Source organism: Scardinius erythrophthalmus, assembly GCF_964197995.2.
Source record: "Scardinius erythrophthalmus genome assembly, chromosome: 5".
NCBI lineage: Eukaryota > Metazoa > Chordata > Actinopteri > Cypriniformes > Leuciscidae > Scardinius > Scardinius erythrophthalmus.
This window is the reverse complement of record NC_138225.1, coordinates 23,242,929-23,259,212: the sequence shown is the minus strand read 5'-3', so window position 1 is coordinate 23,259,212 and position 16,284 is coordinate 23,242,929.

Here is a 16,284-nt window from a genome sequence, read left to right as displayed (position 1 = left end):
ATATTTGCAATCTACAACATTCTTCATTGTGCTAATGGAGTTTGAATGTGATACACAGAATATATAAGGTCTGGACCCACATCAAAGGAACTCTGTAGATTTGTTCTCATTTATTCTAGTTGCATTTTATACAACATTATTCTTGAATTTGGGTGGCATTCCAAGAATGCTGGAATGCATTGTACCTCTGACATTTATATTATTAAAATGTATATGTACTTGGAACCCAAATGTATAATCCACTTTCACACATGAGAGCTGTTAAATCAAAATGGTCAGATTACCTTTCCCAGTGAATTATATAAAGTGACAGTGTGTATGTCTGCTGTTCACACATGCAACTGCCTTTTCTCTCTGTTGCATACAGAGAAGCTCTTTCAATTCTAATATCTGTCCAATTTGAAAACATTTCTTTACACAATGCCGAAAATCATGATTTTTGACTCCCGCGTCACAGGCTTACAACTAAATGGCATGGAGTAATTGCTGCAGCTCTTCAGAGCTTGATTGACTCAATCTCTTTGACAGTAGACCTCTTATGTCAAATCATCCCGACCTTGTACGTGCTCAAACTGTAAATCTTAGAGCACACATTTAGCAAAAATACAGAACAATACAACAAATGTTAATTTACTTAAACTATTGGACCTGACACAACACAAGTCCTGACCTCTAAACTGAACAATGCTGTTAAATTTAAAGCGATTGTTTGTCAAAAATTAAGTTTTATTAACAAAGTTCGGGAGGAGCACGTTCAAAGGATCCAATCAGCATGAGAGGAGGTCTATATATATAAACCCAACTCACCTACGTTCCTCGACAGTCTTTTTCTGCATCCCTTCTCCACTCCGATTCCTCACTTTTGGCTAATTCCTATCCCAGCCAGGGATATGGGGGAGTACTCTGGGATCGGGCCACATTCCAAGCTCAGAGCCCTCCCCCGGACAGCACGCCAAATACTCTACTATCTGCATACTCTACTATCTGATTAATTTAATTGTGAACTTGTGAAATTATAATTCTTTCATAATTTACTTGCCCTGAATTTCCTGCAATAGAAGATATTTGTAAAAAATGCAAAAAAGTCATAGGGTTTTTTGTCCATACATTGAATATTTTTTTGGACCTTATTGACTTAAATTGTATAGACAGAAAAACAATCTTCATCCTTTTTTGTGTGGTACACAGAAGAAAGAAATGTTTTTACAGTCAGACATGCGGGTGAGTAAATGATGATTCAAATGATTAATTTTTGAGTGAACTATCCCTTAAGTAAAAGGCTGTATGTGTTATATTGTTTGTCAAGGTTAACTCCAAAACTTGCCTCTGGTGCTACCCGTTATAGCTGTTTGTACTTTGTTAGGACATGTTAGACTTAGTTATTTTGATAATTTAGTTGTTTTTGCCTTTCATTTGGAGCCCAGAGGCTACGTCTGGTTGGTGTAATGGAATTTGTCCCTGAGGCATTTTAACCCCACAAAAAGATTGTTCTGGAAGTCCATCAGGGGAGAAATGCACATTAGAGACACACAGCTCCATTGCCCCAATTTTGCCCATCAGCAGAGCAAAAATGCCCTCCTGAGAGAAAATGTGGAAAATAAATGCTTTGATGTAGAAGGTGTATTTGTGCCTGAGAGAGTGGGGTTGATTTAATAGAGAACTAAAAAGAGGAGTGTACATATGTGATGCCAAATAGGAAATAATATGTATACATTATGTGAACATGTCCAGGTCTGCTGGTAAACTAAATGATTTATGGCGAATACATTGGTGTGCAACCACACATACATTTAAAATTACAAACTGATGAGCATTTGATATAAACACAATACATATTTTTCACACATATATTGCCCATAAGAATATAAAGATCACACACTTGTGATATTGTCACAAAAACTACTCTTTTTCCTAACGCTCTCACATTTGTCAAAAAAAAAAAAACTACACTACCTTCCGATATCTAGCTGAACTCATCACCGCTGTCTGGATGATTGTGTGTGTGTTGGAGGTTTTAGTACTGAATAAATATTTAACATGGTGGGGAAAGAAGGTAAAGCGAGTGAGAATGTGTAATAGAGACAACGAGTAATGGAATTGGAGGATAGAGGTAATGTTGGGCTGCAGAGTCTCAGAGGGGAAAAGAAACTTGCGATACAGCAGCAGTGAGCACACACTTGTTTGATCTCCTCCTCTCCTTTTATTTCATTGTCTTCTCTTTGTTTCATTCTGTTTGTCTTTTTTTCATAAGTGAGAGAGGAAACTCAAAGTAAGACTTAAGGAAACGAGCAAGGGAACATTCTCAAAAAAAGATGGAACTGCACACAAATATTAGCATGAGCAAACAGACAATCTCAAACATGATTTGAGACCAGGCACCAGACAAACAGTGCTATCAATGTCTAAAGAGACATTCTATCCGACTATTAAACACTTCTATACTCTACCATGTGGGGATTTATCAATTTTAAACTATACTTTCTCTCAATTTATTTGAAAAAATAACTCTAATGGAATGCTAAATGATTTTTTACCTGACTTCTGTCATGTCAATTGGCTTCGGGACAGCCAATTATACCTCGTGGTTCAGGATAGAGGTCTTCACGGGTCCAAAAATTCGTGCCCGAACCCGAAAGAGACCCGTAATGTGCTAAACCGAACCGACCCGGACCCGTCTATTATTTCAAAAGCTGGACCCGGACCCGTGCAGATCCGAGAAATGCCTAACTGGACCCGACCCGGACCCGTCTATTATTTGAAAGCTGGACCCGAAACCGACGGGAAGACACAGACCCGACTGGACCCGATTGTCACATATTCCACCTTAAACTGCTATTACAAGTCAATAAACCTGTTGCGAAAAATACAACTTTTTGTCTTACCTAATTTAAGCCGTGGTAGCTTAGTAGTCTCCTCTCCTTTCCTTGTAACGTTACCTGACTGGCTGTGATCATGCATTACAATCCTCCGACAAGAAAGTTATTCATGTTATTCCTCTCGTTATTCCAAGTCCAAGCTTAATCCACTCATTATTTCAGCTTCAAAAGTCCACTTGATGTCACGGTGACGGATGACAAATGCAACTTTGCACATGTAACGTTAACTTACATTCTGACTCGAGTTAACTCGCATAATAACTTTGACTGTTTGCCCTTTTGAACTAACGTTATAATAACGATTGCTCGTTCAGTGCCATGGCCGCTGACGTTATTTATTTGCTATCATCTCTGTGCTCTCTGCTCTGCATCGAGTCCTAATCTGACCACTAAAACTTTAAGATTAAACAAGACGGTTAATTTATATTGTAAAATCTAAAGCGCGGTTTGGCGGTCCCTCACTGAAGCTCTGGTAACTGGTTGCCATAGAAACATGACACGCGCTTGAGACTGCACATGCACGCTAGCTGGATCAACCTAAAATATGCTTTTTAACGCAATTTATTTTGAGTGTCCTAATTTTACAAGTTGCAAGTTACAAAAAAAACACAAGCAGTGTCTAATCACGACCGGGTTTTCTCCGAGTCTGATCTAATGACTCCGATCGCACGGGTATTACACACAATGTTAAACAGACCCGGGACCCGAAGTAATAAATTCGGACCCGACCCGGACCCGGCTGATCATTTAAAATATAGACCCGAACCCGTACGGGTCCCGGGTCGGGTCCCGGGTCAACGGGTCTCGGGTTCACTGTGTAGACCTCTAGTTCAGGACACGCTGCAACTGAGGCGAGTAGGAGACTGAAATCGTGGGGCTCACAGATAGAGCTTGCCGACAAGTTTGAGAAAGGTATGAATATGTCTCTTTCATCGGCGGCTGGCGAGAGCGAGCTGCCGGATGAAGATGTGCTCCTTAAACAAAGATGAGAAGGATGAGACTGTTGAGATAGAGGATGTCTCTGAGCACCAACAGGTGGAAGTGCGAGAAGCGTGAGCTCGCTCGCAGCCACCTCGATGAATACTTCCCGTCGGGACAGAACCGCCCAGCTCATACGAGTCTTCCCTTTCTCCTGGATCTTCACACTGAGGTGCGGAGATCTTGGGGACAGCCATATTCTACTCACATCCATCGTTCACAGGTGAACTTTGCTGATGTGGAGGGGATGCAGGAATATGGTTATGTGTCGATGCGTCCGATTGAAGAGACGCTGGTCAGCTTTCTCTCGGTAGGTAAGGCATCCGCATTGAAGATGCCATCTCTGCCAACTAAGCCACTGCATGTTACATCACGGCAGGGCATATGTGGCAGCAGGTCACGCTGGGCCAGCTTTGCAAACAATGGCCGTGCTGCAAGCCTACCAGGCTCTCCTGCTGAAGGACCTGGACCAGGGGCTCCCCACTGAGGAGATGGAGGAGCTGCGCCATACCACAAATTTGTCTTTCCGTGCCACCAAAAAGACTACCGTCGCAATCGGTCGATCCATGGTGACTATGGTGAGACATCTCTGAGTAAACCTGTCCGACATCGGGGAGAGGGAGAAAAACTTTCTCCTCGATACACCGGTTTCGCCTTCCGAGCTTCCAAGCTCTTTGGCATATCCGTTGAGACGGGGGTCGGGAAGTTTCGGCAGGCGAAGGCTCGCTCCACAGCTTTATTCCGCGCCAGTCCAGGTCTACACCTCAAGCCACGAAGGGGCTTCAAGGGGTAGAGCGTGGAGGAGGTGTGAAGCCAGAGGGAGAAGAAAAGATCTGAGACTCCTTGGATGTTGCTTAGGTTTGGAGCATTGCTAGGCTTCTTCTCGTCATGAGAATCTTCCTGGGAGGCCCCTACTTTTTAGTTGGCAGTGTTGTCATGTTGTTAGGCTCCCTTTGACTCTGCCTTCTTGACTTCTGCCTTTATAGAAACTGCTCATCAGAGCTCCGCCTGGGACAGTATTGCGTTGTTAGGCACACTACGTGCCTCCTTGATGGGAGCTTGATGGGCTATCAATGCTTAGTTGTTAGGCTCTCTTGAGCCTCCTCCGTTGCTTTTGTGATGAGCATTGCTAGGCCTTCTCTTTTCTAGAGAACTGTGTGTTTAGGCCCCCACTCCCTCAGGGCTCCACCACCTTTTATGCAATTCGGAGTCATAGGCTCTCTTTGAGCCTCCTTCGAGCTGTCCTGAGTATAGATTGTAGTTAGACCTCCTCTGATCTTAAAGAGTCAGCATATTGAGACCTCCTTTCTCTGAGCAGGACTTGAGCAGTAGCGCTGAGTTGTATGCTCCTTTCTGAGCCTCCCTTGGTGCATCTGGGTTGGGAGTACTTTTAACCATTGTTTATTCGCTCCCCTGAATATCTGCTATATTAAGTTGTTAGGCCTTCTTTGGGCCTCCCTGACAGACATTGGACGTAGCTAGGCCTCCTCTCTTTAGAGAGTTGTTATTTTAAGGCCTCCGTCTTCCGAGCTGTTCCAAGTTGTTAGGCTCTCTCATTTTAAAAGGGAACGCCTCAGGTTATGCATGCAACCATGGTTCCCTGAGAATAGGGAACGAGACGCTGCATCCCTTTGCCATGCTTCTGGTATTCCTGCACATGTTTCCTTCTGACAAGAAGTAGATGACGTATTTGACAGGTGCCCTTTTATACTCATGGTCGCACCAGTGGTGACGTCATATATGCCGCCTGCTAATGTCAAGTTCATTGTCGTGTTTAGACTTATGCCTCAGACACCGGTCACGCCATTCTGCACAGCACCCTCTACTAGATGTCAGTATATGTCCCCCATTTATAAATCTACTACTAATGTGCAAAAAAAAAAAAAAAAAAAAGTAAAAGTAATTTGTCCAAACAGTGCGCACCACCCCAATTTTTATAGTAACACAAATCTATTTTTTCCTGTTTGGATAAGCAGTATTAATAAAACAGTATTCAAATAAAGATTTTGGTAATAGTCATTATTTTTGCTGTTTTGTTTCTAGTGGCTCAGAAATTACACAGTTCATCTTTAAATACTGTACGTATTAATTAACAATATACTTTGTTTACTGTTCTGAAAAGATAGGCATTAACAGTAACTTTCTCAAAATCAGGCATGTGATTGACAAAAAAAAGAAGGGAAAACGGAACCAACCCCTGTACTGTGAAAAAATGTCTCTATTGCATTGCTCATGGGTGTAAAAAGGAGATTGACAGTGTTAAAGCAAAAGAAAAAAGGGCCAGTTTTCATAAACTGCTTCTGAAACAGAGAACAGTACTGCTTCGCTCCCTGATACACATTCAGACAGCCCCACTGCCTCAAGATTTCCAGTTATACTTGGCTATACAATGATGCAAACATGACTGTCAGAACCACAACCATTATAAACACCCATTTTTCATTTTATATCCTCAACATACAGAGATCAAAGCTGATGCAAAATAGTTATTTTTCTTAATATGACTCCACATTTACCAGTCAGGACTCCACATTATCCCCAATTTCCGTCATACAGTATTTATTGCCAATCATTGTTTTTATCCTTTTGCATTCCATGCAATAAAACTTTTCCTGACTTATTTTTTTTCTTTTGGTCAACTACTTGATGACAGATATTATGAGTTTATCCAAAGTCCCTTTCAAGGATCTATATAGTCTTTGGTTTATCTCACTGATCTGTATAATGGATCAGTGGTTTATCTCTATTAGCCAACAATTACAGCCACATTAGTAATGCTGCCTTCATGTGCAATCGGAATTATCGTAAAGTATGAGTTTCCTAGACATGAATGCCCTCTCAAGTCATATTTAACACTGGGAAGCTTGGGGATAATTTTGATACCCAATTAAGTTACCAAGTTGGACATACCATAAACTTTAAACATGGTAGACGGGAGAATGATATCAGGTTGAAAAATACAGAATTATGTGTAATTACGGAAAAATCACATGCCTGCAGAAATTTATTGATTCACTCTTTATATTCATGAATTCATGTCTCTATTTCTCCTGCAGTATTCTGTTTTTGTCACATGCCATTCTCTTATTTAGTAATTTCAAGAGTTCACATCTACATATAATTAGTACAATAAGTTTATGCGTATTTGGCGTGCTGTCCGGGGGGAGGGCTCCGAGCTCGGAGTTAGGCCCGAACCCAGAGTACTCCCCCCAGTTGGTAAGTGTAGATGGAACTGTAAGTAAGGAGATGGGGTGGAGGAGGGATGCTGACAAACTTTCAATGAACAGAGATAGGTCTGCTGTGAATTTATATTCTGTCATTGAGTTGATTACTGATTAATCTCCAGCTGTGCATAATTTGGTTAATTATCTGAACCTGCTCCTCCCGAACTTTGTTAATAAAACATCATTTAAAACAAAGAAAGCTGTAGATTATCTGAATTTCCACTGAATTTTCCATCATATTTTATATGAAGATAGCATTTGGGATGTAGTGGAAAATTGGCTTGCCATTTAGAATGTTACTGTCATTTGATTACAGAATCTGCTTTAATCTGCAGAATCTTCCGTCATTTCCACATAAGCATGTTGTATATCTTAAAATCGTCATGAAACGGAAGTTGCAATAGTCTTTTCTTTCCTATTGTGACGTATATACGAGTGAAATGGCTTCTTGTACAAAAAATAAATAAAATGTAGACTTGATTTTGCCCAAGGGGAATTGATTGGATCGTTGGGGTTTGCCATTGCTGTGATCTCATGTGAGTGACAGGTTGTCCCACTCTTGCGCTAGTAAACGCGTGAACAAAGAAGAGAAGAGATGTCACTGCAAGAGGGAGGGGAAGTTGCTTTTACTCAAGATTACAAGGGCACATGAATTAGCACATGAAATGCATGGGTAAATCACCATAATAATAAATACTTTCATATTCCATAAAAAAAAAAAAAGATTTCATGGTGACTTTAATTTGTCCTCTGAATTTCCAGAATACCTGTGTTGCCCTCTGCATTTGTGTATAAGTGCATTCATGAAACATCTCTGGAAGCCATGCAAGACTTTACTTTCTCATTATTGATGTTCTTGAATCCAATTTTCCAATGTTCCTTTGCACCCCCTTTTTTTTATCAAACTCCTCTTCAAGAGTGTGGTTACCTGGGCTTGTCATTACTCTGCGATTATTCTATTAACCGTTAACCATTCTCTTGTTATCAGCTTCCACTGCCATGCTAGTCTTCCTCATTAACATTGATTTTTCTCCCAAACACGGAAGGAGTGTGGTCCGGCTCACAACACCGCTCATCCATCTCTTTCTCGCAAACACAGACTCATTTGTCATTTATCTCCAGCTCTTTTTTTGTGCACTTGTCTCTCAGGCAAATGTATGCCTTGATGCAAACCTGGGCATCATTTACCTTTAATTTCCTCATTCTCGCACATGTTGGATTCAAACACACACACATGCACACACACTCACATGTTTGTTTCACTATATTACTGAGGACACAGCATTGACTTCCATTGATTTTATATCAGATTACAGTTTTTTAAATTGCTTACACACATATTCTGAAAAAAAAAAAAAAAAAACTTTTAGTGTCTAAGCAATTTGAAAAAACTGTAATGCTATTTTCTGTCTCCAAACCCTACCGATGACAAATACATAAATCTGTGGATAAGGGTAAAATGTGCTTTACCTTTTCCTCCCAAGCATAACTGTCAGAGACAATCACAACCATCTGGTGTTTCTAAACTACTAGAAGTAGATTGAAGTAGGTTTTGGGAGTTACCCAGAATGCACTGTGGACAGAGTAGGAGAAGTGCTTAGAGAAGAACAGAGAGAAAGACAAATGAGGGTGCTGGAGCAGAGAGGAGGATGGCACGATGGAGACGTAGTAGGAATATAATCAAGACTGATGCAATCATTACTGTTGGCATTGTTGCAAATCACAGTGCACAAATACTCCAGTAAACATGCTGAAAGGCGGCATGATTCACATGGACGGTGAGTTCAGGGGAATGTAGGTGTCTGTGCTCAAAGCAGACTCAGGGCTAACAAACAAACTAAATCCTCTGCTCAAGTGCCAGCCTTCTCTTCTTCGTCCAGCACTGGCCTCATCAATCCCTCCCTCTTTTTGTTTCTGCATGCTAAACAGCCTCAGGTTTAATTGTCCCTGGAGTGGGTTTTCAGCTGTTCATTTATAATGCAGAGAGGCTTTGCCAGGAACTGATAACCTTTACAACAGTACAGAGAGCGGGAAGAAAGAGAGAGAGAAAGAGCCAGAGCAGGAGGAGGAATAAACGAATACAGAGGGAGAAGAAAACAACAGAAGAGGCAAATCCAAAAATGAGGAAGCCAAAAGAATTGTGTGAGGGTTGAAATGAACAAAGAGACAGTATTAGTATGTGGAAAGTGTGTGGATCTTAACATGAACAGGACACCATAATGAGTCTAGGTGATTAAACGAAGCTGTGTGCGCGTCTGCATGTGTGCGTGTGTGTGTGTGTGGTTCAGGTATATGGGGACAAAATATCTCCACAAAGATGGCAATATCCGAAATTCTTGTCCTTGTGGGGACATTTTTTGGTCCCCATGAGGAAATCAGCTTATAAATCATTCTAAAAAGAAAGTTTTCTGTGATGGTTTAAGTATGGGTATAATAGGGTATATTTTGGGCTCTCAGAGGTGATGATGGACGCCATAAGCGACACTGTATTATTATTATTATTATTATTACAACTTTTTTTGTGTTGTTTTGTTATGATCATGACTTAATGTGCATCAAGCACTTTTTTTCTTCATAAGACTTCGAGACATGATAGTTTAATAGTGTCATTATTTTTATTTAGTACAATGGGACAAGATAGACCAATAAAGTTAATTAATTGCCTCAACTGTAATTATAATTGCATTTCAAAAATTGTAAATAATGTATGCAAAGATGTTATCTTGGTCATAGCACTGCTTTTACATTACAATTTTGAATCCGAATGCATTTTTGAAAGTATGAATGTTTTTCATGTAAAAAACATGTGGACCTCAGGGAATATTCTTAAATTAAAAAGAAAAAGCACATGCATGTGAGATGCAAAGTCCTTGAGTGTGCGCTACAACTAAAGACACGATTGGCTGAATAAAAGGCATTTTCACACAAGGTCAATTCAATTTCAGTGATCTAGTGGCGGCATCATTCTTTGGTAAATGCGAACATACTGTATCACATATTTTCTAGTTGTAATTTTTTTAAAAGTTCAAAATAATTTGAGATTACAAGAGAAAATATCGCATGTCAAAATCATGATAAAATTAAGTGGATCATGCCACAGCAAGCCAGAAAAATCAATAATGATGCCCAGCTCCACTTAATTCTATTGAATAAGCTCACTTGGCTAGACACAGATTTGTGTTTGTGAGTGGAATCAACAAGAAAAACCAAAGAGAAGCTGAGCTGTGTAATGCTGCCAGGTGGAGAGAGTGTGGATTGTAGACTTGAAAGCTCAGGAGTGAGCTGGGATTGCTTAGGGTAAGAAAAGACAGAAATGAGAAGATCTGCCCAGCTTCTGTCTCTTCTTTCTTTATTTCACAGATGCAGCCTACACATGTCCCTGCATAGGTTATGCCGCATTTGAAAGAGAAATCTGTAACCATGTAAATGGCCAATGCAGTCGATTTTAGAGAAACCAATGATCGACTGTGTTTCCATTTTTTTTGTGAGATCTTTACATTCAGTAGGCTAGTATATCTGACCGGCCTACACTGTCATATTTTTTTTTTCCCCAACTCTCTGTGGCCTGTCCTCCTGTAGTCAACTATCCTGTAAATCTGTAAAGCTATGTGGGCATTTTGAAAAGCTATGTTCTAGCATTTCCAGTATGGATTCCCACTGAACCGCAGGGCTGTCTGCACCAGGGAACAGTGCGCTTAACTGGGGCTGGAGATGATGGATGTGGCCCTCGCACCACTGGAGGAAGCCTCCATGTGTTTCAAGCTCCATAATACACCTACTCATTCATCTCTCTCCCTCCCATCCAGCACAACATTCCCATATGCTCTCGGTAATTACGGCCTGTATTTTCTCTCTGACGCCCAGTGGAGGGAGGAACACTCTGTGGATGCATCTGTGAAGGTGCGTATAAACGGTCTCCTCAAGCTCCTCATCCGCTTGAGTGAGTATATAGCAGCTGCAGTCTTTCCCTCATTTCTTTTCTTTATTTAGTCTAATGTTAGACCTGCAATCCCATTACAAGGCTCTTGGTGATTTTAAAAGGCTCGATTGGACAAGCTTAAAAAGGAATGAGTAAATCTGAAAGTCAAACCATTTTTCTTCTTCCTCTTCCACCCCGAAAACACGCCGCAGGAGTGGCTGCCGAGCCCGGTTAAGTCTCTTAGCATCTCACCCTCATGCTGAGAGACAAGACAGATCAAAAACCCTTCTCTCTGCGCTGTCTCTCTGTCTCATCCCCTCCCTTCATCCATGTCTCTTTCTTTTTTTTCACCCTCTGTTATTTCTTTTCCACTTATTCCAATTCTCTCTTTTAATATTTTTTTTTGCATCCCTCTCATTCAATCTTTTCCTATTTTGGTCATTTGCTTTCATGTCGCAGTTTGAGAGACTGACTCGAAGATTCTTTCTGGAGTGTGCGGAGGGAGGGGAGGTGTAAACAAAAAAGGATGATGGATTGCTTTGTTTTGTGAACCCAAGCATGCCTCATTCCTCCACCCCTGATTTGCAGTGCTCCTTTTTGCAGTTTCTTGAGTGGACTAATTATTTAAAAAATATGCAAAACCAATCAAATTTAGAGAAAGTGTTTGTGTAATTAATTTAACCCTTTCTTCTGTAATTTTTCCTTTTTCAGTTTGGTGTAATTCCATTTACTGACATCAGGTTTATTTTCCTGAATAAGAGTTGTTTAAGGAAGATGCCACTTTTTTTGTGGACACATGGTGCCATCTAGTGTTTGATGGATGGAACTAACCTGCAGGACTATAATTAATTAATGATTTGTTTTTTTGTCACATTCCAATTAAATCCTGTATTTTAGACCTTTTGTTAAATGTGACCCTGGATCACAAAACCAGTCATAAGTTGCACGGGTATATTTGTGGCAATAGCCAACAATACATTGTATGGGTCAAAATGATTGATTTTTCTTTTATGCCAAAAATCATTAGAATGTTAAGTAAAGATCATGTTCCTTGAAGATATTTTGTAAATTTCCTACCGTAAATATATAAAACATTCATTTTTGTGAGTGAATGCAGCACAGTCACGAACGTAATTGGACAACTTTAAAGGTGATTTTCTCAATATTTAGTTTTAGTTTTTTTTCTCAGATTCCAGATGTTCAAATAGTTGTATCTCCGCCAAATATTGTCCTATCCTAACAAACCATACATCAATGGGAAGTTGATGTATGAATCTCAATTTCAAAAAAGTGACCCATGTGACTGGTTTTGTGGTCTAGGGTCACAAATAATTAATGTTAAGAACAAGGTACCGCATAACTTTTAATTATTTTGACATTTTTATTAGGCTACTGAAAAAATCTAACTTTGCAAAAAATATGATTATTTACTCACTTAAAACAGCTGGGTTAAAAATGACCCAACAGATAACGCAATATTATTATTATTAATTTTATTTTGTATTATTTATAAATTAATTATTTATTATATAATAATAATAATAATGTACAGCTTACGATTATATTGAAAATGCTTTATTTCCATTACATTTAAAGTTTCAAACACTTCTATTAAATTAAGTTATTGGTTGCAAATGTGTTATTAATACCTCCTTGTCAACATTAGGTTACTTGCAATTGTTTCAAATTACAAGAATCACAAAAAAATAAATAAACAAACAGAACAAAAACTAGTACGGACAATGTAATTATAAAATGTCTAAATAAGGTAACAGTGCGTTGATAGAACAGAATATAAAGTATTGTGTGCTGTATAGCCTGCCAAACAGCAGCAGCAGGCTTGGGATAACAATGGCTTAAACTTCTATGGACTCTATATCAGCAGGCTGTGGTTACCTGTGGCCTCATACCTGATATAAAGTTTGATAGAGTCTAATGACAAATTCATACTACAAAGATGTTACAGAAACACATCTTAAAGTGGCATGTGTGTATCATTACACTGTCTAATGCTGCTCAGAGCTGCATAAATGTATTTACAGAGTAATTACAAATGCGCACTCAGATTCTGAGATGGGTCTTAGCTGGAATCTTTTAGTCTGACTTTAATGCTGCATTGCGTCTATAATTTGAGCAGGCATCCTTAAAATAACAGTTCACCCAAAAATGAAATTTATCCCATAGTTGACTCACCCTCAAGCCATCCTGTGTGTATTTTTCTTTCTTCTTTCAGCCAAACACAATCAGTGTTATATTAAATAATATCCTGGCTCTTCCAAGCTTTATAATGGGTGTGTGAATTGTGCCTGATTTTTTGAAGCTCCAAAAAGCGCATCCATCCATCATAAAAGTAATCCATACAACTCCAGTGGGTTAATAAATGCCTTCTAAAGTGAAGCTTGGGTTTTTGTAAGAAAAATATCTATATTTAAATCTTTATCCCCCAATTAGTCCCAGACTAAAATGCAGGTCTGAGCTATTTAACTGAAAGCAACTTGCACTGACGTATATGTTAAGTTATTGTTTTGTTTTGGTTCAATTTTCGATTTAAATAAACTGCACATGGGTTCTGTCAACTCACCTTCAGTGGACTGATTGTTACAGAAAGCTAGACGCTTACCATGAACCCAGCAGTTGCTATCCACCTTCATCAAGGCAACCGGGTCATTGAAGACTTTGTTCAGGATTCTTGTGAACTTTGATACCGTGTGGATTTTAATGACGTGGCTTTAAATAACCCATTCGCTCTGGGGTGCCTAGGGGAAAAATAACTTTTTTGGGAGAAGCAAATGCCATGCCGGTGCCTGTGTCAGTGTCAATGTACCGGTGTCCATGCCGGTGTCCATGCTGGTTTATGTGCCAATGTCCGTGCTGGTGTCCGTGCCAATGTCATGTCTGTGGCGGTGTCCGTGCTGGTTCCAGTGTCCGTGTTGGTGCCGGTGTCCGTGCCGATGTCCGTGCCAGTGTCCATGACGGTGTCCGTGACGGTATATGTGCCAGTGTGTCCATGACGGTGTCCGTGTCGGTGTATGTGCCAGTGTCCGTGCCCGTGTCCTTGCCAATGTCGTGTCCATGGCGGCGAAAAAAATTACATATTGTAGCTTTAAAATTTATTTGGTTCTTCTGCACAATGCATATTTCTTAATATGAAGCCTATGGGCCCTATCATACACCTGGCGCGCCAAGCGCGACGCAAGTGTTTTTTGCTAGTTTCAACCCGAGGCAGTTATAATTTTTACGTCCTGCACCACGTTGTTTAAATAGCAAATGCATTTGCGCCCATTTGTGCACCCATGGGGTGCTGGTTTGAAAAAGAGGTGTGTTCAGGCGCATTGTTGGCGCGTTGCTATTTTGAGGTAAGCTGAAATAGACTGCGCCATTGACCAACTGAAACCTGGTCTAAAGTCAATGGCGCAGTATTATTATTATTTTTTGTTATTTAAAGAGCGCGTTAGTATAATGTGCGCCTATAGGTGGGTCTACAACACGCATACACTCTGCTTATTACACACACAGAGACGCGCGGCAGCATACAAACATGCAAATAAAAATAAAAGGATTACAATGTAAAAGATTAATATTGTGTACATAAATCCATCGTGTCCTGTAGATGGTCTGCTTGCGCGCTTTAACCTCACACACAAGCTGATCCGTTTGCGCTCTGGAGACGCATTCCGTCTTTTACGCTTGCAAATTGCGCCATCTAAATTGGTAATCCGCCATGGCGTGAGCGCAACTCGCTTTTAAAGGGAATGGGAGATGAGACTATGATTGTTTTTTAGTACATTACGCCCAAAACACACCCATTACTCATTAAGAAAATAGACACAACCCTTTTAGACCATGCGCTGAGCGCGCCGACCATTTTTCTCGTCGTTAAACTAGCAAAAGTAGATTCGACATGCCCTAAAGTGCATTTGCACCCTGCACTTTAGACCATGAGCTTAGATCATTAAAATAGGGCCCTATGTGTTTAATATCACTATTAGTAAGGATAGTATGATCACTGTATAATTTAAAGGCAAGATATTTAAAGTGTCTAAAGTATACTTGTATATACTTTAGTATACCAAAAGTACAATTGCAAGATATTTATATTGATTACATAAATATGTAAATGTATTTGTAGTATACTTAGCATAAAAAATGTATTTAAAATACATTTTAGTACATTTTTTTTTCACTAGGGATACCAGGCCTATAAACTATAATCACTGGCTTCTGGCAAATGTGCGTTCACGAGAGAGTTCCGGTGGAAGGGTGGCCTCTGACCCGTCATATGGTGTAGCTCCTCTTCTCTTATATCGAAATCCTCTTTAAAACTTTCTTAAAGGAGAACTCCGGTCAATTTTAACATTGAGCTAATTTTTTTGTACATTTGGAGTGCTGTCAATACAGAGAACAACGACAAAAATCGGTGTTGCCTACACCGAGTTATTCTATTTTTAAAATTTGCACCCTGTTGACTTCAATGGGGCAAGTTTTAAACCTGCTTTTAGCCTCTTAACATCCTTGATGTGTCATTACAAGTGCACAGAAAATGTGAGTGATTCCTTCAGAGTGAACACGAGTGAATCTGACTGCAGTAGATGTGAAAGATATGTATAAAAATGATGTTATTTAAGCCAGCGCAAATACCTGTGTTTACATCCTGTTTTCGGTTGAAGTCCAAAGTAGTTGATTGCCGAGTTCACGCGCATAGGTTTAGTTACCTATGATCACGCGCGTGAACTCGGCAATTGACTACTTTGGACTTCAACCATACGTCATACGTTGGGTAAGAGGTCAGAGGCCTTCTGCAGGAACTCAAATCTCTCTTGGTGTTCATTAAATCACTGGAGTCGTATGGATTACTTTTACGATGGATGGATGCGCTTTTTGGAGCTTCAAAAACTTCAGACACTATTTGCTCCTATCATAAAGCGGGGGGGGGGGGGGGGAGTTTTGTAGTATTTTAATGCTACACTGTAGTTTCTTGCAAAAGGACATGTGGTTTTGTATAAAAATTCACCCAGCGTGCATGGACACGAATATGGATCTCAGTGGGAGGCTCCACTTGGTCTTAAATGCGAGCGTGTCGCCCCAAATATGAAATAGCTATAAGTATAACTTCCTCCCAAAAAACTGTTGATACGGACATTGAAAGTGAGGAAATACTTTATATTTTGTATTTTTTACGTTTGAAATTGATCGGCTACAAAGCGTTCATGTCACGAGTGCAAATAAAACTGATTTAAAAATCACTCCACAGTGGGAGAAGTACAGTAAACATATAGGAAAAACAGCA